Source organism: Manis javanica, chromosome 12 (genome assembly GCF_040802235.1).
Source record: "Manis javanica isolate MJ-LG chromosome 12, MJ_LKY, whole genome shotgun sequence".
Taxonomy (NCBI): Eukaryota; Metazoa; Chordata; class Mammalia; order Pholidota; family Manidae; genus Manis; species Manis javanica.
The window spans coordinates 39402946-39426429 of record NC_133167.1 but is presented as its reverse complement, the minus strand read 5'-3'; the positions used below and the strand labels follow the sequence as shown (position 1 = coordinate 39426429).

At 36.3% G+C, this 23484-nt stretch overlaps 1 protein-coding gene across 1 annotated transcript in view; it reads right to left on the bottom strand.

The window, feature by feature from the left end:
- Nucleotides 1-17568, bottom strand: part of LOC108409014 (coiled-coil domain-containing protein 150) — a 45476-nt gene extending 27908 nt beyond the window's left edge. The window contains 4 exon segments of the mRNA XM_073218420.1: nucleotides 12440-12567; nucleotides 16394-16461; nucleotides 17019-17196; nucleotides 17448-17568. The gene's annotated coding sequence lies outside the window, so the exon portion shown is untranslated.
- Between the last annotated feature and the right edge of the window lie 5916 nt (nucleotides 17569-23484).

Sequence of the window (23484 nt, the reverse complement as noted above, 5' to 3'; positions counted from 1 at the left end):
GTGCAAGGAGATATAGATTGTCTTTTACCAACAGGATTACAGAAGTGTAATAAATGGAATTCTTATACACTGAATTATATTTTTAAACTAAGCCATAAAGATGACTTCTCGCATCTTTCTCTTTAAAGAAAATGATTATTTGGAGGGGTAAAATCATTAATATTTACTCACAGATCTCCAAATGTGTTTTTCCACATTTTCTTTCTTTTATTCCTAACCATTTTCTATAAATCAGCAATTAACATTAGTGAGCCTATCCCTAAATTAAGGAAAATTTCTTCCAGAATTTTTTATTTAAATCAACTTTTTCTTCTCTTGATATCTTTGCTTGTTCCCTGCCTGTGGAGGGTGAACACCTCTTGGTGAGAGCTACTGGACATTTTCAGGTACTGTTAAAATTTGAGTGCTAATACTGTTTCATTGGAAAGGTTGCATGGAAACACATTTTGTCTCAGTAAATACCTCGTTTCATCAGCAGGATCCCTCTCTGCCTATTTCTGTTGCTCTTTGCCAGTGTACAGTATAATACTGCTCCGGTTCTCCCCAAAGGCATCAGTAAGAGTCCATCATGGTTTTCATTTAAGATTCAAAATTAAAATGGCTGCTTCGAAAGAGAGGTACCGATGCAACAATTGTTCTTACTTTAAATAACAGCAGACTGCTGTTAACCTATAGACCCAATGGCAAATGGACTGATACACTTTGAAGACTTTTAGATTTGCCTCTCTTCATCAAAACACAGAATATCTTTATTTCATAATATTTCTCAGATAATTTATCCTAACTCAGTCTCTGGGTACTCAATAAAATGCCCTGAAACTTGTCAGATGTCATGTTTTCATCTATGAAGCACTTTAATTTGTATATTAAGTTTCTTATATGACAGGATTTCTAATTCAGGATATTCAAATGGGAAAGAACATAGAAGCAAATCCTGCTGCCCCCAAGAGATCTGGTGTTTCTGTGTCATTAAAATCCAAGCAGCTTTCATAGCTAGTTTATCAGCCAGTCTCAGGAACAGCAGTAATTTAGATCAAGGTCATGTGTTTATCATTTCCATTCTTTTTCAATAAATTTATTTTAACTATCTCTAAACAGTATATTGTATTATTGGATGATATTCATCCATCTTAACATATAATTCTATAGCCTCTTATGTAAACTGCTTTCTAAACTGATAGAACTACTTTCAGGAAAATTTGACAAATTCTAGTAAAATTCAAGATATGTGCATCCTACAACCCAGTAATTTTCTTCCCACCAATTATACCTAGCCTAGGAAATCTTTTGCATATGAGTACAAGGAGACATATACAAGAATTCATCATACCAGCATTGTTTTTAAGCAATTGGAAACTGCCTAAATATCTATGAACAGAATATGAGCAGAAAAAAGGCATGCATTCTCCTTAGAATTATGAGGATAACTTCAAATATTATGTAATTGAGGTCTAAAAGGTTTAGATAACATCAGACTCACTAACAAATTTTAAATTTATTCCATTCCCAGCCAAAATTTGGTTTTAGGTTGGCTATGAGCACTTAGAGATTTTTCCTAAGTACTTAAGAATATACTTCATTCCTTTCAGGAAAGATAAGGACAAAATCATGGGTCATAGCTTCCATAGCATTATTAGTTTTACAAAGGAGAAAGTTCTTCTGTACCTGTAGTTATCTATGCACCCAGCCTATACTACTGACTATCTTTGCCAGTGAGAAGTAGGTAAGAGAGGTGTGTTTCTCCCTCTCATCTTATAGGTGAATAGATGAAACTCAAGAAAATTAAGATTGCTCAGGGTTACACAGGTATAGATGATTATACTTAAATGCATCACTGCCTCTGGAAAATACTAATTAAAAATGCACAAATAGTGATCAAAGAGCTTTATCTTTTTTACAGGCACTGTTTCACAACCAAGGTTTATCAACTGCCCTTAAGATAGCCTGCCATTTCTGGGCCTGTTCTCTTCTGCTAATCTATGGTAAGCACCTTCAGCAGATGAGATGAGTTACAACTGACATGTCTGTCAAGCCTCTATTAGATTATTTATAAAATCAGCTCAATACTGGGTTCAGTTCCAGACCACAGCAATACAGCAAATATTGCAAAAAAGCAAATCAAATGATTTTTTTGGTTTCCCAGGACTTACGAAAGTTATACAGTGTAGCTTATTAGGTATACAGAAGCAGTATGTCTGAATAAAAAATCCATGTATATACCTGAAACAAAAAATACTTTATTGCTAAAAAATGCTAACCATCAGCTGAGCTTTCAGGGATCTGTAATCACTGATTACAGATCACCATAACAAATATAATGAAAAAGTTTGAAATGTTGTGAGAATTACCAAAATGTGATGGAGACATGAAGTGACCAAATGCTGTAGAAAAAATGATATCAGTGTTACATGGGAAAAGCAGTATATACAGAGAAGACAAGTAATGATTCTATAGCATCTTACTATGCTGATGGACAGTGACTGTAATGGGGCATGTGGGGGACCTGATAATGGGGGGAGTCTAGTAACCATAATGTTCAAGTAATTGTACATTAATGATATCAAAATTAAAAAATTAAAAAAATTAAATGTATCTATAGATTTATTTGATGCAAGGTTGCCACAAACCTTCAATTTGTAAAATCTGTATTAAGTGAAGTGCAATAAAATGAGGTATGTCTGCAGCTGCCAAGCCTAACTGGACTTCAGTTCATCCCATGTAGTCCAGTGATCCTTGACTATTGCTGCACATTGGAATCACCCCATAGCTTTCAAAAGTACTGAAGCCTGGGGCCTACTCCCCGAGATTCCAATTTAATTGCTGTAGGGTGCAAGCCTTGTCATGGTGATTTTTTCCCTCATATTTTATTATGAACAATTTTAAAGATACAGAAAAGTTGAGAGAATTTTACTGTGAATGTATGTACACCCACCATCCAAATTCTACCATTAACATTTTTTGTACTTGCTTATTGCCTAACTAACCATCTTTCATTTTCATTTCCTCTGTCCATCCACTTTCCTTTTCTTTTTTTTTAGTATCAATGTACAATAGTATATTGTTTTCAAATATACAAAACAGTGGTTCAACAGTTACCCCTGAATCCCCACCCCCTCCAGTGAGGCTACTATTTATCAATGTAACAAGATGTTACAGAATCATTAATTGTATTCTCTTTGCTTAACTACCATCCCTGTGACCAACGTATATTGTGATTGCAAATTATTGTGCCCCAATATCCTTTTTACCCTCCCTCCAACCCCCAACCCCTCTCGCTTGGTAACCACTAGTCCCTTCTCAGTGTCTATGAGTCTGCTGCTATTTTGTTCCTTCTGTTTTGCTTTGTTTTTATACTCCACATATAAGCAAAATCATTTGGTATTTGTCTTTTCCACTTGATATACAGTCTTACAAAGGTTCACATGAGCAACATTGTCGTTACTACATTCCCCCCTATTATCAAGTCCCCACCACATACCCTATTACAGTCACTGTCCATCAGTAAGATACTATAGAATCACTAGTCTTCTCTGTGCTATACTGTCTTCCCTGTGCCCCTCCCTGCCCGCCCCCTGCACATTATGTGTGCTAATCTTAATGCCCCTTTTTCCTCTTATCCCTCCCTTCCCACCCATCCTCCCCAGTCCCTTTCCCTTTGGTAACACTTAGTCCATTCTTGGGTTCTTTGAGTCTGCTGCTGCTGTTTTGTTCCTTCAGTTCTTATACTCCACAGATGAGTGAAATCATTTGGTACTTGTCTTTCTCTGCCTGGCTTATTTCACTGAGCATAATACTCTCTAACTCCATCCATGTTGTTGCAAATGGGTAGGATTTGTTTTCTTCTTATGGCTAAAGAATATTCCATTATGTATATGTACCACCTCTTTATCCATTTATCTACTGATGGACACTTAGGTTGCTTCCATTTCTTGGCTATTGTAAATAGTGCTGTGATAAACATAGGAGTGCATATGTCTTTTTGAATCTGTGATCTTGATTTTTTCAGGTAAATTCCTAGGAGTGGAATGGTATTTCTATTTTTAGTTTTTTGAGGAACCTCCATATTGCTTTCCACAATGGTTGAACTAGTTTACATTTCCACCAGCAGTCTGTAGGAGGGTTCCCCTTTCTCCACATACTTGCCAGCATCTGTTATTTCTTGTCTTTTGGATAGAGGCTATCTTAACTGGTGTGAAGTGATATCTGATTGTGCTTTTAATTTGTATTTCTCTGATGGTTAGCAATGTGGAGGATCTTTTCATGTGCTTGTCAACCATCTGTATTTCTTCTTTGGAGAAGCATCTATTCAGGTATCTACCCATTTTTTAATCGGGTTATTTGTGTTTTGGGTGTTGAGGCATGTGAGTTCTTTATATATTTTGGATGTTAACCCCTTATCAGATGAGTCACTTATGAATATATTCTCCCATATTGTAAGGTGCCTTTTTGTTCTGCTGATGGCATCCTTTGCTGTACAGAAGATTTTAGTTTGATGTAGTACCACTTATTCATTTTTTATTTTATTTCCCTTGCCTGAGGAGATGTGTCCAAGAAAAAGTTGCTCATGTTTATGTTCAAGAAATTTTTGCCTGTGTTTCTTTCTAACAGTTTTGTGGTTTCATGACTTACATTCAGGTCTTTGATCCAGTTTGAGTTTACCTTTGTGTATAGGGTTAGACAATAAATTGGTTTCACTTTCTGACATGTAGCTGTCCAGTTTTCCCTACACCAGTTGTTGAAGAGGCTGTCATTTCCCCATTGTATATTCACGGCTCCTTTATCATATATTAATTGACCATATATGTGTTGGTTTATATCTGGGATCTCTATTCTGTTCCACTGATCTATGGGTTTGTTCTTGTGCCAGTACCAAATTGTTTTGTTTACTGTGGTTTTGTAGTAGAGCTTGAAGTCAGGGAGCATAATCCCTCCAGCTCTGTTCTTCCTTCTCAGTATTGCTTTGGCTATTCGGGGTCTTTTATGGTTCCATATGAATTTTAGAACTGTTTATTCTAGTTCATTGAAGAATGCTTTTGGTATTTTGATAGGGATTGCACTGAATCTGTAGACTGCCTTAGACAGAATGGCCATTTTGACAATATTAATTCTTCCTGTCCATGTTTACAGATTTCCTTTTTTGTTGTTTTCTATAATTTCTCTCATGAGGGTCTTATAGTTTCCAGAGTAGAGATCTTTCACCTCATTGGTTATGTTTATTCCTAGGTATTTTATTCTTTTTGATGCAATTTTAAATGGAGTTGTTTTCTTGATTTCTCTTTCTGCTAGTTTGTTGTTAGTATATAGGAATGCAACAGATTTCTGTGTATTAATTTTGTATCTTGCAACCTTTGAATTCAGCTGTTAATTCTAGTAGTTTTTTGGTAGAGTTGTTAGGGTTTTCTATGTAAAATATCATGTCATCTGCAAATAGTGAGAGTTTAACTACTTCCTTACCAATTTGGATGCCTTTTATCTCTGTGTTGTCTGCCTTGCCTAGAACCTCCAGTATTGTGTTGAATAAAAGTGGGGAGAGTGGGCATCATTGTCTTGTTCCCAATCTTAGAGAAAAAGCTTTCAGCTTTTCACTACTGAGTATGATGTTGGCTGTGGGTTTGTGATATATGGCCTTTATTAGGTTGAGGTATGTACCTTCTATACCCATTTTGTTGAGAGTTTTTATCATGAATGGATGTTGAATTTTGTCAAATGCTTTTTCAGCATCTATTGAGATGATCATGTGATTTTTGTCTTTCTTGTTGATGTGATGTATGATATTGATGGATTTTCTAATATTGGACCATCCTTGCATACCTGGAATAACCCGACTTGGTCAAGATGGATGATCTTTTTGATGTATTTTTGAATTTGGTTTGCTAATATTTTATTGAGAATTTTTGCATCTATGTTCATCAGGGATACTAGTCTGTAATTTTCTTTTTTTTGTGTGTGTGTGTGGTGTCTTTGTCTGGTTTTGGTATTAGTGATGGTGTTTGGAAGTGATAGAATGAGTTGAGAAGTAGTCCCTCCTCTTCTACCTTTTTGAATACTTTAAGAAGGATGAGTACTAGCTCTTCTTTAAATGTTTGATGAAATTCAGCTGTGAAGCCATCTGGACTTGGGATTTTGTTTTTAGGTAGTTTTTATTACCAATTTGATTTCATTGCTCTGGTAATTGGCCTGTTCAGATTTTCTGTTTCTTCCTGGGTCAGTCTCGGAAGGTTGTATTTTTCTAGAAAGTTTTCCATTTCTTCTTGGTTGTCCAATTTATTGGCATATAATTTTTCATAGTATTCTTCAATATTTCTTTGTATTTCGGTGGTGTCCATTGTGATTACTCCTTTTTCATTTATGATTTTGTTTACATGTGTATACTCTCTTGATAAGTCTGGCTAGAAGTTTATCTATTTTGTTTATTTTCTCACAGAATCAGCTCCTGATTTCATCTATTTTTTTTCTATTTTTATTTTCCATTTATTCATTTTCTTTATTTCTGCTCTGATCTTTATTTCCCTCCTTTTACTAACTTTGGACTTTATTTGTTCTTTTTCCAATTTCTTTAATTGTGACTTTAGACTGTTTATTTGGGGTTATTTTTGTTTTTTGAGGTAAGCCTGCATTGCTATGTACTTTCCTCTTAGATCTGCCTTCTCTGCATCCCACATGTTTTGAGCTGTTGTGTTTTTGTTTTGTCTCCACATATTGCTTGATTTCTCTCTTAACTTGGTCATTGATCCAATGATTATTTAGAAGCACATTGTTTAGCCTCCATGTGTTTGTAGGCTTTTTTGTTTTCTTTGAGTAATTTATTTCTAGTATCATACCATTGTGGTCTGAGAAGTTGTTTGATACAATTTCAATCTACAGCAGTTACTGTAACATATTCTGTAGGGCTGGGTTGGTGGTGGTTAATTCCTTTGACTTTTGTTTATATGAAAATTGTATAATCTCTGCTTCAAATTTAAATGATAATCTTGCTGGATAGAGTATTCTTGGTTGAAGTTCCTTCTGTTTCATTACATTAAATATATCATGATACTCCCTTCTGGCCTGTAAAGTTTCTGCTGAGAAGTCTGCTGATAGCATAATGGGGTTTCCTGTATAAATAATCTTTTCTCTCTCTCTGGCTTCTTTCAATACTCTCTCCTTGTCCTTGATTTTTGCCAGTGTAATTATTTGTCTTAGAGTTGTCTTCCTGGGGTTCCTTTTGTTAGGGACTCTCAGAACGTCCATGATCTGAGTGTCTGTTTCCTTCCCCAGACTGGGATAGTTTTCAACAATTATTTCCTCAAAGAGACTTTTTATCACTTTGTCTTTCTCTTCTCATGGTACCCCTATTATGCGAGTATTGTTTTGTTTCAATTGGTCACACAGCTCTCTTATTATGCTTTCATTCCTAGAGATCATTTTTTTCTCTGTTTTATGGTTCCCTAATTTCCATATCACTTACAACTTCTTCAACCTGTGAAAGTCTGCTATTAAATCCCTCCATTGTATGTTTCATTTCAGATACTGTATTCTCCACCTCTCAGTGGCTCTTTTGCAGATCTCCTGTCTTTTTGTTGAAGTCTTCCCTGAGATCATGAGTATTTTTCTGTAGATACATGAGCATGTTTATGACTTTTACTTTTAAGTCTTTATTTAGAAGATTGGTGACTTCAGGTTCATTCAGCCGTCTTTCTGGTATCTACTCTTGTAGTTTTGTTTGGAACATATTCCTCTGTCTCCTCATTTGGCCAATTTCTATGTTTCTTCCTATGGTATAATAGCTTTATGAAGGCAGCACCCTCTAGTGCCCAGAAGCTCAAGACACTTTACTATCCACTGCAGGAGCCCCAGCTGTTGGCGTGTAGTATGTGAGGCTGCCTTTCTGTCTGGCTTGCTGTGGTCTGATTCCAGGGGGGCAATTTGCTTCAGTCGCACCTTTGTGATCAGTTTAGAAGTCTCATCTGGAGTTGCTGTTGGCAGGCTACCCTTTGCCTGGCCTGCAGCAGTGGCAGGGGCTTTAGGGTTAATGGGGTGGGTGGGCTTTTGTGTGTGTCTGCCCAGGCCCACTGTGAAGAATTTGGCTCCCCCCAGCTCCCACAACCTCCCCTCCCAGGAGGAAGGAGCTCCAGGGACTGACTCCCACAGGCACTTCCCCATCTGGTCTGAAATGGGCCTGAGAAAGCTGGGAGCATCACCCTCTGCCTATGCAGCAGCAAAGTCTAACACCACTGCCAGACCAAGTGGGCCATCTGCAGGCTGTGCACACAGGGAGGAGCCTGGGACTATGTTGCTAGTGGTGGAGATAGCATGTCTGGGGCTCCCAAGTGTTCCTGAACTCTTGGGCCAAGGGTGGGCTGGGGAGGCATCATCCACCTGCCCTTTCTCCTGAGCAGAGAGCTCCATTTAACCCTCACCCCTCTGACACCCCTCCCACTGTTGGGAAGTCTTTCAAACTGCCTGCTTTGCCTTTGTCTCAGGGGGGCCAGTAGAGTGTGCCTGTTCTCCACAAGCAGCTGAAATCTCAGCCTTCCTGAGTGTTCTGCCTGTCTTTTTTGTCCAGCCCCACTCATCACCAGAGTACCATGTAATGTGGGCTCATGCTCCCAGAGGAGATCTCCAGGGTCAGGTGTTCAGCAATCCTGGGCTCCTACTCCCTCCCTGCTCCATTCCTCTTCCTTTATCCTGTGGGTGGGGGTGTGGAGGGCTTGGGTCCTGCTGGATCTCTGCTTTGCCACTTTACCCTTTTCTGTGAGGCCTTCTTTTCTTCCCCAGGTGTAGGTAGTTTGTTCTGCAGTCTTCAGGTCATTTTGAGGTTTAGTTGTATTTGCTATGTTTTCATGTTTCATGTGTTTTTGGGAGGAGGTTTCTACTTTGCCTTCCTATCAGCCATCTTTTCTTTCCTCCAATTCCAAACTTTTCTTTTTCTATGATTCATTTTAAAGTAAATAGCAGACATATACTTCCCACCATGAGGAACTTCAAAAATTCTCCAGGTGACTCTAATGTGTAGCTAAGTCTGACATCCATTGATTTAAACTTTGTGGTTTCCACTGCAGTTGGTTCAGTGTAGGCCTAGCCATATCAGTGGCAAGCTTCCTGCTCTGTGGGTACTATGGGGACAAACCCATAGGAAGCAAAATAACAGCATCATCCCATTCACTCAAGTTTATTTGATTACTTTGAATTTCAATTTCTGTGGTTATTTCTGTGTTACTTTTTATATGTTATAAAAATTCATCAGCAAAAACAGCATAAGCTCTCAACATTCTCAGTGAATGATCATGCATAAAATAGTTTTAATAAAGCTTCAAATAGTCACAGAATGGCTTTGGCTTCACAATTTCAGGCTTCAGTATATGATAGGTATCTGAATAGAAGTCACCTAGATTTTAATGAGGCAACAAAATTAGGTAGGTTCAAAGACTTGTTCACAGTTGCAGAGTTAGTAGAGCAAGGTTCTCCTAAAATGTAGCAGTATTTAGCTTGACAATTAGAGTAAAAAAATTTAGACAAAAATCAGAAAACAAAATCTCATACCTGGAGTATTCCCTTTTCATAGGTCAGTTTACTTTTACTTTCAGTAATTTTTCCCAAGACCTTTTTTACCTTTTTTTGGGCAAGCTGATAGGGCAAACACAGGTATCAGTATCTTTAGGCATAAAATGGAATAGCCATTTTCCTTTTTAAACAAGTGTTTATGCCCTTAGCATTCTATAGTAATGAAATCAGGATTCATTTACTTGCTCCTGCTGCCTCTTAGTTTTTCTCTAAATAGCTGATCACAGTGCTAATGTGCAACATGTAGGGAGGCTGCTAATGAAAGTATGAGTGCTTTATAAGTGCCACAGTGTGTTATTCTTTGGTTATTAATTCTATTTCTGTTATATCTATTATTCTTTTATAGTTACAATCCAACCCAGATGTGAGGTGGTTGTATCAGTGGTTACAGATACGCAGTTTGAAGATGATATGGTTCTTAATGAAAAAGGGAGCTGCAAATTATTACAAGTACTCAGTGGGAGACACTTCAGTTTCTATAGTAAAAGGAAGTGAAAAAAAAAGTTTATTGGAAACTCTGGCATTATTTGAGGAAGCACTCAACACAGTGTTTTCTGAGACAAATAATACTGAAGGCTCTATATTTCATAAATTTTCTCATTCACACAGCCTTTGATAATATTAGTTTTTTATATGTCTTTTTCCTCAGTCTTTGTCAGAAGAAATATGTACAAAATAGTTTTCTTTTGATTACATTTTGTTTTTATTGGCACTTCAGGAACAGTATTAGTGATTGATTATATTTTTACTTTCCATAATCAATTTCAGTGTTATATCTTAATAACAGGGAATATTGATATTTGCATATATCAGAGTCACCTTCACAAATCAGTTGTGGGGATAATTCAAAAGCAAATGTGAGAACACACATTCTTAATCACACAGGCCAACTAGCTGCACTATGGATTATTTATGTAAAGCTTGAGTTCACAGTCTTATTAATGTTGGTAAATATCCTATATTGACATAATCACTATTTTTGGTTTAGATTTGCTTAATCTGTGAATAATAGAACAGGGGGTCTTTTACTTATTTAAAGCCAAAGAATTTAGACTTTTGTTTTATGTTCAACTTAGGCAAGTTGAAAATGATAAAGCTACAAACTTAGGGATATTAATTTACCTAAGAGTATTCCTACTATCTAAGACATAGTTACAGCTATTCTTCAGTCATCAGTGCACTTTACTTCAAGTATTGTATTTTCCAAATAGAAACAAAAACACATTCCAAACTAAATTATTATATGATAACATGTAATTCATTTTTTTCCTCTCTTCAAAATATTTTCATAATACCATATGTCTACAAGAGGGCACACTTGTCTGAAGCATTGTTTCTCCTTGCTGGTGCCTTGGCTAGAAGAACTAGGCCTTTTAGACATTCTAGGCTTGATATACACACTCACATGTATATCTCCAAAAATCATTAAGAAATTATACTAGAAGGTAGCTCTGAATGAGAATTTCAAGTGTTAAGTCTCAAAGAACAAAAATACACAGCAAGCATGGAATGGCAATAGGTTTAATGATATTGCTAAAATTAAAAAAATAATTCCTGAGATCTTGATTTCATTCCTCAAGACTCTTACAGCCAACTGGAGCACTAACAGGTGGCCTTGGCCAGAGAAGACTGTATGGGGAGACCCAGAACTGCAAGCTGGAATTTAGCTGAGGCTAATCACTAGGAGACCATAATCAAGAGGTTTGGTGAGCAGGCAGGAATCAATATTGAGCAAATAACTGGCTATATCTCTCAAAGTCATAAGTGGGGTAAGGCCACAAACCTGCTCGCTGGTAGTGGAGGCATGCTGTAGTGGAGAAAAGTGGAGAAAAGATCAGGCATGCTGAGATGTAGTCTTCCAGAGGAACCAAAACCAGATGGGTAGATAAGCCCAGCTAAGGCCTAGCCACTAAGCAAAGGACATGGGTAAATGTTTAATCTTGTAGGAGGGAGGGCTGTCTGAGATAATACCAGGAACTAGAGCTAATGTACCTTGTTGCTCCAATAGGAACTTAAAGGCTTTTCTTCTGGGATAGTCAGATACTGAGAGTTCAATAACTATCTTAGCTACCTGCAACGTGCTTCACATTTCTTGGTTTACTTAATCCTCAAACAACCTCCTAAGAATAGTTTTACTATCCCCACTTTGACAGATAAAGAAACTGAGGCTCAGAGAGGTTAAGGATCATACCCAACATCACAGCCAAAACTGAAACCTAGGCAGGTGGTTCTCAAGCTATGAAAATGTAAGAGCGTTTAAGATCTACCCTCTGTAATTTTTCATAGTTGAAGTAATGAGCAGCTTATAATAAAGTTTGAAAGTATTTAGCTCAGATTAAGGCAGATTCACATTAGGGACTTCTATGGAATTTTCAAAGGTGATTTGAATATTATAGAAGCAATAATTCTTTTTCAAGCATTCAAAAGCATACAGGAAACTTATTAGCTGCTTAACAGAACAATCATCTCTTTAAATCCCCTTCATTTTTTGGAGGTGTTTTAAGAACTCTACCATTTGCAATGTGTTGACCTTGTCAAATAGCTTTTAAAAATCAGACTTATTACTGATTGCCTAATAGAGGGACCTGTCAGACAAGATGGGGAAAATACAAGTTTGTTTCTCATTGTTAATGGAAGAGGAAATATTTTAAAACATTAGAAATATTTGTGCACTGTGTTCAGCAGTGCAGAGCATCTGTGTAGGTGGTGTTTAATAGCTGCTTTAAATTCTTGTTTTCTTAATCCTTTATTGTTTGAATACTCTAGGACTGTGTGCCACATTTAGCCTGAATTATTTGACTTAATTATAACTATTAAGACTCAAACAAAGGAAGAAAACTCATCTTCTGATGTCTTTTTTGTTAAACTCAGTCATTAATTCTTAATTTAGACTGACCTTTTTATACCCACCCCATGGTAATCAGAAGTGACTTGCTGAAGTTCTAGGGAAGCTATTTAATCTGCCAGGTGCTTATTCTTTTCCTCTAGACTCTGAAGGTTGTGGATTAATGCGTTTATGTCTGCCTTTGAAAAACAAAAGGAGAAAAGGTATCTACTTATGCCAGATCCAAAAACATTATCTTATTTTTAAAATGACACTTTTTTACCAGTAAAGGCAGCATCACAGTAACACAGGTACATACACAAATATGCATTTTTTGTTTGTTACTCTCTGGTTACCTATAAACCAAAAGTATATAGTAAAAGAAACAATAAGGGCATTAAAATAGTGCACTGGGAATATTTACTTACCATAAAAGAAGGCAGTAATGGGGCAACAAAAAACACATATAAATATTACATGCTTATAAAAAAACAAATAGTAATGTGGCAGATGTAAATACTATTTATTTCTGTATTTAATAATACAGAATTTTTAAGAATAATCCTGTAATTATGTTAAATACAGATGGATTAAACACTCCAACTGAAAAGCAAAGATAGGCAGAATGAATTTTTTAAAACTTTCAAATGTATACTGTTTATAAGAGACACACTTTACACTGAAAGACACAAATGGGCTACAAGTATAGAAAAAGACATATCATGTAAACGGTAACCTGAAAAGAGCTGGAGTGGCTACATCAATATTAGACAAAACAGACATTAAAACATAAATCTGTGAGTTAAAGAAGAATATTATTTATTGAAACAAGGATCAATCAAGACATTTATAAATATATATGCATTTAACAACACAGTGCCACAATACATAGGGCAAAAACTAACACAATTGAAGGGAGAAATAAATGATTCAACCATAATAGTTGGAGACTTCAGTATCTCACTTTCAATAATGGATAGAACAACTCAGAAGATCAATGAGGAAACAGATGACTTGAACAACACTATAAAAGTAGATCTAACAGACATCAATAAAACACTCCTCCCAACAACAGAATACACATTTGCACATGAAACAAATTTCCAGGATATACCATATGTTAGGCCCTAAAATAAGTCTGAATAAATTTGGAAGGACTGAAATTATATGAAGTATGTTCTTCAACTGCAACGAAACAAAATTAGAAAACAATAAAAGAAGGAAATTTGGGGAATTCACATATATGGAGAAATTAACTCATTTCTAAATAAACAATGAGTCACAGGAAATTACAAGGGAAATTAGAGACTACTTTGAGACGAATGAAAGTGGAAACATGACAAAATGAATGGTATGCAGGTAAAGGGGTACTTAGAAATTTATAGCTGTAGATACTTATATTAAAAAAGAAGAAATCAATAACCTAAGCTTCTGTCTTAAGAAATTAGAAAATAAAAGAGCAAATTATACCTAAAGCAACAGAAGGAAGAAAATAATGATTAGAGCAAACATAAAATAGATAACAGAGAAACATTAGAGAAAATTAGTAAAACCAAAATTTGGTTCTTTGAAAAGATCAACAAAATTAGCAAACCTTTTTTTGTATTAGCCAAGAAAAAAATAGAGAAGACACAAATTATTAAAATTGGGAATGAAAAAACGGTATTATATAGAACTTACAGAAAGGAAAAAGAGGGGATATTATGCATAATTGTATGCCAATAAATTAGGTAGCCTAGATGAAATGGACAGATTCCTAGGAAGACTCAAACTACTGGAACTGACTAAAAAGACAAAGTAGAAAAATATGATAACCTATAACAAGTAAAGATATTGAATAATATTTAATAACAAAAAACTCCCCACAAACACCTAGAACCAGATGGCTTCTGGTGTATTCTACAAAATATTTAAAGAAGAATTAACACCAATCCCTCAAAAGCTCCTCCCAAAAATAGAAGGGGAGGTGTGGGATTAATATATAAATCAAGTATAGAAATCAAATGTATAATCATATATGACTTGATTATTTTTCCTCTAATTCCTGATAAGTGATCAGGAACAGAACAAACAAGACCAAAACAGTTTCTGTGACCTAACTGAACTTGCTATTGTTTCAATACCTTGTAAGACGTCGCACCCCAGGAGACTGAAGACTGCCGAGGATTAAGTTTAAAGTTAGTTAATGGTTGTCTATTAAGTCCCCCACACAGAATTCTATTGTTGTTAACATGTATTTGCTCAATAAATACGAAGGGTGCCCTCTCCACACCACTCTTGCGCTGTTACGCTTTGAGTCCCCTGGCTGGTCCTTTCAGGTCTTCGATATCTAATCGCATCTACCCCCTTATCTGCGGCTCAGAGGCAGGGAGGGACCGATAGGGAGGAAACACCAAACCATTTTAGGAGGCCAATATTACCTTGGTACCAAAACCAAAGATGTCACAATAAAACTATAGAACAATACCTTTTATTAATATATATTCAAAAACCCTCAACAAAATATTAGTAAACCAAATCAAACAAGATATATAAATGATTATACACCATAACCAAGTAAAATTTATCCCCAAAATGAAAGCTTGGCTCAACATTTGAAATCAACCAATGTAATACACCATGGTATAAAGGATAAAATCCACAAGATTATCTCAATAGACATAGAAAAATAATTGACAAAATTCAACACACTTTCATGATCAACATTCCCAACAAATTAGGAATAGAAGGGAATTTTCTCATCCTGATAAAGGGCATTTAGAAAAAGCCCACAGGTAACATTGTACTTAATGGTGACAAATAGAAAGTTTCCTCCCTAAGACCAGGAACAAGACAAGGATGTCTGTTCTCACCACTTCTATACAACATTGTACTGGAGGTTCTAGACAACGCACTTACATAAGAAAAAGAAAAGGCAGTCAAATTTGAAAGAAAAAAACCTATGTTTGCAGTTGACAGATTCTTACATACAGAAAATACATAAGAAATTGTATTAAGATTGCAGTACTCCCCTAACTGATCTACAGATTTAGCACAAACCCTGTCAAAATTCCAGCTGTTCTTTTTTTCCAGAAATGGAAAAGCTGACCCTAAATTTTATAAAGAAATGCATAGATAAATCTAGAAGAGTTGAAACAATCTTGAAAAAAACCTGGTTGGAGGCCTCATACATCTTGATTTCAAAATGTACTACAAAGCTACAGTAATCAAGATTGTATGGTATTGGCATAAGGTAGACATATAGACCAATGGAATAGAATTGAAAATAAAATTCAATAGAATCTTAATTCAAAAATTCAAAGTTCACATATATGATGATATGAATGGTATTTAGTTGATCCAGAAGTCAAGAAACAGTCAAGGCTTGATGACTCTATTGAAATCTGTTTTTATTAGATTTATTGTCTGTTTTTACTGGATTTATTGTCTGAGATGGGCTAATTTTCTTTGATGCTTCAGATACATTCTTTACATATACTGTCTAGATGATAGTGATATATAATCTTTACTTTCTTCAAATTTTGAAATGCAAACAGCAATGTTTTAAAGATACTTTTTTTGTTTTATTTTAATTAGAATTGTACTTGTTTCTCTGGCCATTGTTTTCAGAACTCAGAAAAGGATACTTTGAAGATAAAGTGGCAGGTGCTAATAGATATGTAGGAAGCCTAAGTTAGTTTTTTTTAAAAAAACAGCATTGTCAGCAATCATCCCTTTGCCTCCCACAGGCCCATTAGATCACTCTCAGGGGACTTCCTGGCTAAACTACTCGGTGAACACTAGGGCCAGAGGCAGAGAGGACTCACTGACAAAAATCAGATGCTGAACAAGCAAATGTCCTCAGAAGCAGCAATGTGCTGCAGTGACTGAAGTGGACTGAGATGCACTCAGGTTTGTGGCTTCTTTATCCCCTAACATCTTGGTACTCAACAAAATGACCCATCTCTTCATTAAGGTAAGCTATATAGGAGACAGTGATAGGGAAGGGAATAAAATATGGCAAAATATCAACAAAATGTATAGTACCTTGTTTTTAGCTAATTCCTTTTCCAAACTGCATTTTTCTTGTGCTATTTCTTTCTCTGTTTTATTAACTTGCCAAAAAAAGGAGGAAGAAAGAAATGGGTCAATTATAAAGCAGTGGACAGGCTCTACTATAGCAGACATACCCTGCATGCCAATTAATACCTACACTGCAGAGATACCACATCTATCTTCTCAGGAAAGGGGTCCCTCAGGGAGTCTCTGAGGCAGGGCAGACTTCACAAACAGCCCTAAAATTAGAAAGACATGTCTGTATATCAGAGTCTGCTGGTATCTTCCTAACTAGGAAGACAGGGCTGTTCCCCCTAAACCTCCATTTTCCCACTCTTTCAGGGGACATCAATTTTTAAAATCTAACCCCCTAACTAACATGAGAATGTGTGAATTGTTAGTTAATGTTCACAATGCTGTATAAAGGTACACTATTTGGCATGGACTACTTCACATGCTAAAAGACATAGATTAGCCATCTAAAATTTTTTTAATGGCAACTCAGACAAACTGTATCTGGGTTATATTTCTCTTCTTGCCTTTTGCATTTAAAATACAATGTTAAAACAAGATCACCACCACAACCAGGAGATAATACAAATCTGCTTTTACCTACCTCTCCTTGAAGTCTTTCTTTCTCCTCTAGCAGAGATTTCTTCTCTTGCACTGATGCTTCTAGTTCACCTCGCAATCTTGCAATAGTTGATTCAAGTAGCTCCTTTTGCACAGCTATTCTCTTCTCAGCATCCTGTGCTTTCCCGATACACTCGTTACGTTCAAGGACTAAATGGTCCCTGTAAGAAGGGAACAGGAGATATGAAGGCTAAATGAGAGTTCTTCTGTAACAGAAAGACTAAATGTTCTTAAAGAACATATCTGCCTGAGAGCAGTCACCAAAGTGTTCTAAACAAAAATAGTTCCTTAAGGGCAGAGTCATTATTTTATCTTTTGGCTGACTCAGCAAAAGCAGAAATAAATATTTTCATCAAAGAAAGGCAAATGCAAGAACAAAAGATACAAACGACACTGCCCACAATTTACTCACAGATGTGCTTGGAGTTGGGTTTTCTCATTCTGAACAGTCTATAGCTCACTTGTGATACTGGCATGGGCTGCATCCAACAGTAAGTTTTGTTCTTGAAATGTCTGCGTCATCATTTTCTGCTCTGAGTGTTAGGAGTAATATTAAAAGCTGAGATGCTAGAAGGTCATTTGATAGGGTATCGTTCAAAATAACTGGTCAAAGATACTAAATTCAATTACAAAAGACAAAATTTACTTACATAAGTAAAATCTCTTCTTAAAAGAACTCATTTTAATGACCATTTTTCTTTTTGTCTCCATCCTGACCTGACCATATTTATCATTTTATAGCTCTACTAGCCAACAGCCAAGATACGTTATTTACCCAGCATGCTGCAAACTTTATAAAAGTCTTAACAGGAACATAGTTTTAGATACACAATTATTTTAAGAATATTTTTGGTACTTTTTAAAGTAAAACAATATCAAAGTATGTAAAATGAAAGGATTCCTCTACCTCTATCTAAACTCTCCTCTTTCAAATAATCCCACTCTCTAGGGAGAATCATGTGAATTGGTGTGAATTCTTTGAGAATATATGAAATTGTATTCAGGTATTGTTACAGCAAGAGTGCTATAATTGTTTTGCACATTTTCTTTGGCTCACCATTTTGGAATTACCAATACATAACATTTTTATACACATTCCCTCCACTAATAATGGATAAAGCTTTTGCAAATATAGTACATATTAACAATTGCTTTGTAAACACATTTTAAAACATTTTGAATAATATTTGATTGCAAAGCAAGCCTTCACACCTTCATAAAATGGTTATCACACTTGTGTAATATTCCAAAGTTTTAGAATGTTTGTAACAGTGTTACTTACATATGTCACTTCATTCAATCTACTAAACTGTAAACTCCATGAAAATAGGGATTTTGTCTTAATCACCCCTATAATCTTATCTAGGCCTAGGATCATACCTGCACGGAGTAAATATTAAATGTTTATTGAATTAATGAAAAATATTGACTATTATGTGCAAAATATGCTTAGCCTTATAGGATATAACAAAGATATATAAAACAATGTTCTTCCTTCTAGGAAGCTCACACATTATACAGGAAGTAAGCCTGGCACATAAATTTACCATAGAATGCAGAATAGAGAGACAGCACAACATAGTGATTAAAAACATTTACTCTGGGGGCAGACCTAGGTTTAAATCCAGCTCTACCTCCTTACTAGTTAAGTGACTTCAGACAAGTTGACTAACTTCTCTAAACCTCATTTCCTTACCTGTAAAGTAAGGATAAGAAATATCCCTTCACATAATAGCTGCTAAAATTAAAGGATGTAATATATGTAAATTCCTCAGCACAATGCTTGGGTATATAGTAAGTATGCTCCAAAAAAATTGAGAGCTATTTTTCTTATAGTCTGTTAGTGTCCTAGGAGTAGAAGTTGAAAGAGAAAACTGATTCCTTCTGGTTGGTGTGATCAAGATTCCTGATGAAAGTGAGTCTTAAGGAATGAATAGAATTTCAAATAGTTGAAGATGAGGTAAAGATGATTGTCAGCACAGGGAATGGCATAAGCAAAATGGGAAAGTACAGGTGTTTGGGGAAAAGGTAAGTACTTTAAGATCAGTCATGGTGTTCTCTATGACTCTACAAATAATGGAACATGTAATTACTTTTCCTAAAGTAATGATATTTGAGAATAAACCATTAAGAAAGCACTAAGAAGAAATTCAGATGGCCAACAGGCACATGAAAAGATGCTCCACATCCCTAATCATCAGAGAAATGCAAATTAAAACCACAATGAGATATCACCTCACACCAGTTAGGATGGCCAACATACAAAAGACAAACAACAACAAATGTTGGCAAGGTTGTGGAGAAAGGGGACACTGCTGGTGGGAATGTAAACTAGTTCAACCATTGTGGAAAGCAGTATGGAGATTCCTGAGAAAACTAAAAATAGAAATACCATTTGACCCAGGTATTCTACTCCTAGGAATTTACCCTAAGAATGCAGGAGCCCAGTTTGAAAAAGACATAAGCACCCCTGTGTTTATCATCACACTATTTACAATAGCCAAGACATGGAAACAACCTAAGTGTCCATCAGTAGATGAATGGATAAAGAAGATGTGGTACATATACACAATGGAATATTATTCAGCCATAAGAAGAAAACAAATCCTGCCATTTGCAACAACATGGATGGAGCTAGAGGGTATTATGCTCAGTGAAATAAGCCAGGCAGAGAAAGACAAGTATCGAATGATTTCACTCATCTGTGGAGTATAAGAACAAAGAAAAAACTGAAGGAACAAAACAGCAGCAGACTCACAGAACCCAAGAATGGACTAACAGTTACCAAAGGGAAAGGGATTGGGGAGGATGGGTGGGAAGGGAGGTATAAGGGGGTAAAGGGGGCATTACAATTAGCATACATAATGTAGGAGTGGGGGCACAGGGAAGGCAGTATATACAGAGAAGACAAGTAGTGACTCTATAGCATCTTACTATGCTGATGGACAGTGACTGTAATGGGGTATGTGGTGGGGACTTGATAATAGGGGGAGTCTAGTAACCATAATGTTGTTCATGTAATTGTACATTAATAATAGCAAAACAAATAAATAAAAAAGAAAGCACTGAGTATAAGGTTAAATGAACCCTTTGATGAAAACTACTGATCAAAAAATGAAATAATTCAGTAAATTTTTTGGAATTGGTAAAATATTTTATTTATCCAGTTGGTGATGCACATTTCTTTATCTCTTAGTCAAAGTGGTTTTCTGCTGACTTTATTAGAAATTGACTAGTGTTAAAGGAATACCTGAAGAATAGCTTGATGGTCAGCAATGATTCTGGCATTTTCCATACTAACAGTCTGAAGCATGTTGTTCAGCTCTGAAAACTTTCTAGTCAGTTGGTCATTCAAAACCTAAGATAACATAAAAAGCAAGCCATAGATCTCACCACTAATTAACTATTTTTTACTTAAGTACAGGCATACCGTTTTATTGCACTTCACATTATTGTGCTTCACAGACACTGTACCTTTTACAAATTGAACGATTATGGCAACCCTGCATTCAGCAAGTCTTGGCACCATTTTTCCAACAGCTTTTGCTCACTTTGTGTTTCTTTGTCATATTTTGGTAATTTTCTCAATATTTCAAATGTTTTCATTATTATAGTGATCTGTAATCAGTGATTATGACTTGCTGAAAGCTTAGCAAATGATTACAGCAATAAGTGTCTTTCATTTAAGATATGTACCTTTTTTAGACATACTGTTGATGCATACTTACAGACTTCAGTGTAGTATATATACACACACACAACTTTTATGAGCCCTGGAAAACTGCAAAGCTCATTTGACTTGCTTTATTGCCATAGTCACTTTATTGCAGTGGTCTGTAATCAAGCCTGCCATATCTCCAACATACACTTATAACATTATTTTTAATGATTGCATGGAATTTCACTATATATGTGAACCTAATTTTTTAACCTATCCCCAACAAGTATTTCATTAGATATTTTGAGACAATTCCCTAAATTCCTCTAAATTAAAGGAGGAATTTGTGATTTGGTGGAGCAACTTAAGAATTCAGCAGTTTACAATCTTCTATTGTTCACAATTTTGAACACTGAATACAGTAAGACACCTGCAGAATGGAATTTACAATGTATATGCCCAGCCAATATTATAGAAATCCATTCCCAAAGTTGGATGAGCATTCAGATAACAAAATATCTATGCTCCTTCGCTGATGTCAGTATCCAATAAAGCAAAATATATATGATTGTACCATTTCAACATGATTAATCTTCCAAAATAAAAATATTTTGTGCAATAGATAAGACAATTTTCTTGTTTCATTTGATATTTTGAATTATATTCATGTAGAAAATATTTATCTATCATTTATTTCTGAGAAATATATTTGGCACAGATCTTATAATGAACAACTTCAAGGATGGGGGACAAATAACTTTGAAGGATCAATAGGAAAAACTAAAAAAATGGTAACAAAAAAGGAAAGATAAGTGAAGATTATCTGGAAAGCATAAGTGGTATGTATAGTACAGTAGTTAGGAACACATTCAGGGGCATTTTAAAGTTTCAACCAGATGTACAAACTATTCATCAAGGAATACAGGGTGAGACAGAGAACACTTGCTCTTTAAAAAGAAATAGCTAGTGTTGGTCAAAGATGGCGGCGTGAGAGGAGAGACAGAGCTTCCTCCTAAAATTGGATACAATTAGAAAATTTAATTGGTGCAACTAATCCTGAGAGAGCAACAGGAAAGAGGATGCATCAGACTGCACACACCTGGAGAAAAGAGCAGACCTCAGCGAACAGGGTAACGTACCAGAGCTGTGGCTCTGCGGGACCTGAGTCCCTCCCCCACCCCAGCTCACTGGCGGGAGGAAGAGAAACGGAGCAGGGAGGGAGTGGAAGGCTTGGGACTGCTGAATACCTAGCTCCAGAGATCTGTGCTGGGAGCACAAACCTACATTTCATGGTGCTTTCATGAGACTCGCATGACTACCAGGTTGGAAAGTTAATACAGGCAGAGTTCCTGGGGAGATTGGGATTCCGGCCACTTGTGGAAAGCAGGGATCCATATCTGGCTGCTCTGGGACAAAAACTTATACCTGTGTGCCTGGCCCACTGGCTCAGGCAGTGGAGACAGGCACAGGAGCCAGGAGGCAGGGAACAGCTCTTTCCTACCCCAAGTACTGCTCCCCTGTGACCCCCACCATTGCTTCAGGAGCTCAGCAGCTCCAGAATAGAGCTTCTGGACACTAGAGGGTGCCATATACAAACATGAAATGCCAAAGGAACCTTGTCCAGAGTAAAATTGTTAATACAACTCCCGAGAAAGATTTAAATGTTATGGACCTTGTGACTCTTCCTGAAAGGGAGTTCAAAATAAAAATAATCAACATCCTAATGGAGGTACGGAAAGACATCCAAGAACTCAGGAATGAATTCAGGTCAGAGATCCAATCATTAAAGAACATGACGGAGGGTATTAAAAGCAGGTTGGATACAGTGGAGGAGACAATAAGTGAAATAGAAACTAGAGAAGAGGAATACAAAGAAGCTGAAGCACAGAGGGAAAAAAGGATCTCTAAAAATGAAAGAATATTGAGAGAACTGTGTGACCAATCCAAGCGGAATAATATTCGCATTATAGGGAAACCAGAAGAAGAAGAGAGAGAAAAAGGGATAGAAAGTGTCTTTGAGGAGGTAGTTGCTGAAAACTTCCCCAATCTGGGGAAGGAGATAGTCTCTCAGCCATGGAGATCCACAGATCCCCCTACACAAGGGACCCAAGGAAGACAACACCAAGACACATAGTAATTAAAATGGGAAAGATCAACGATAAGGACACTGTTAAAAGCAGCCAGAGGCAGAAATAAGATCACATACAAAGGAAAGCCCATCAGGCTAACAACAGATTTCTCAGCAGAAACCTTACAGGCCAGAAGGGAGTGGCAAGATGTATTTAATGCCATGAAGCAGAAGGGCCTGGAACCAAGATTACTTTATCCAGTGAGATTATCATTTAAATTTGAAGGGGGGATTAAACAATTTCCAGATAAGCAAAAGCTGAGAGAGTTTACCTCTGACAAACCATCTCTGCAGTCTATTTTGGAGGGACTTCCATAGTTGGAAGTGTTCCTAGGGTTGGATAGCTGTCACCAGAGGTAGTAAAATCATGGTAGGGAGGGTGGAGCAGCTGATTGCGAGGCAAATGCAAAATTAAATTGACTATCCCCAAAGCCAATCAAGGGATAGAGAAAAAGTATAGAATCTGATACCCAATATATAAAGAATGTAGAGGAAGAAAAAGGAGGAGAAATAGAAAAGGATCTTTAGATTGTGTTTGTAACAGCATACTAAGTGAGTTAGGTTAGACTCTTAGATAGTAAGGAAAGTAACCTGGAAACTTTGGTAACCACGAATCTAAAGCCTGAAATGGCAATAAGTACATACCTATCAATAATCACCCTA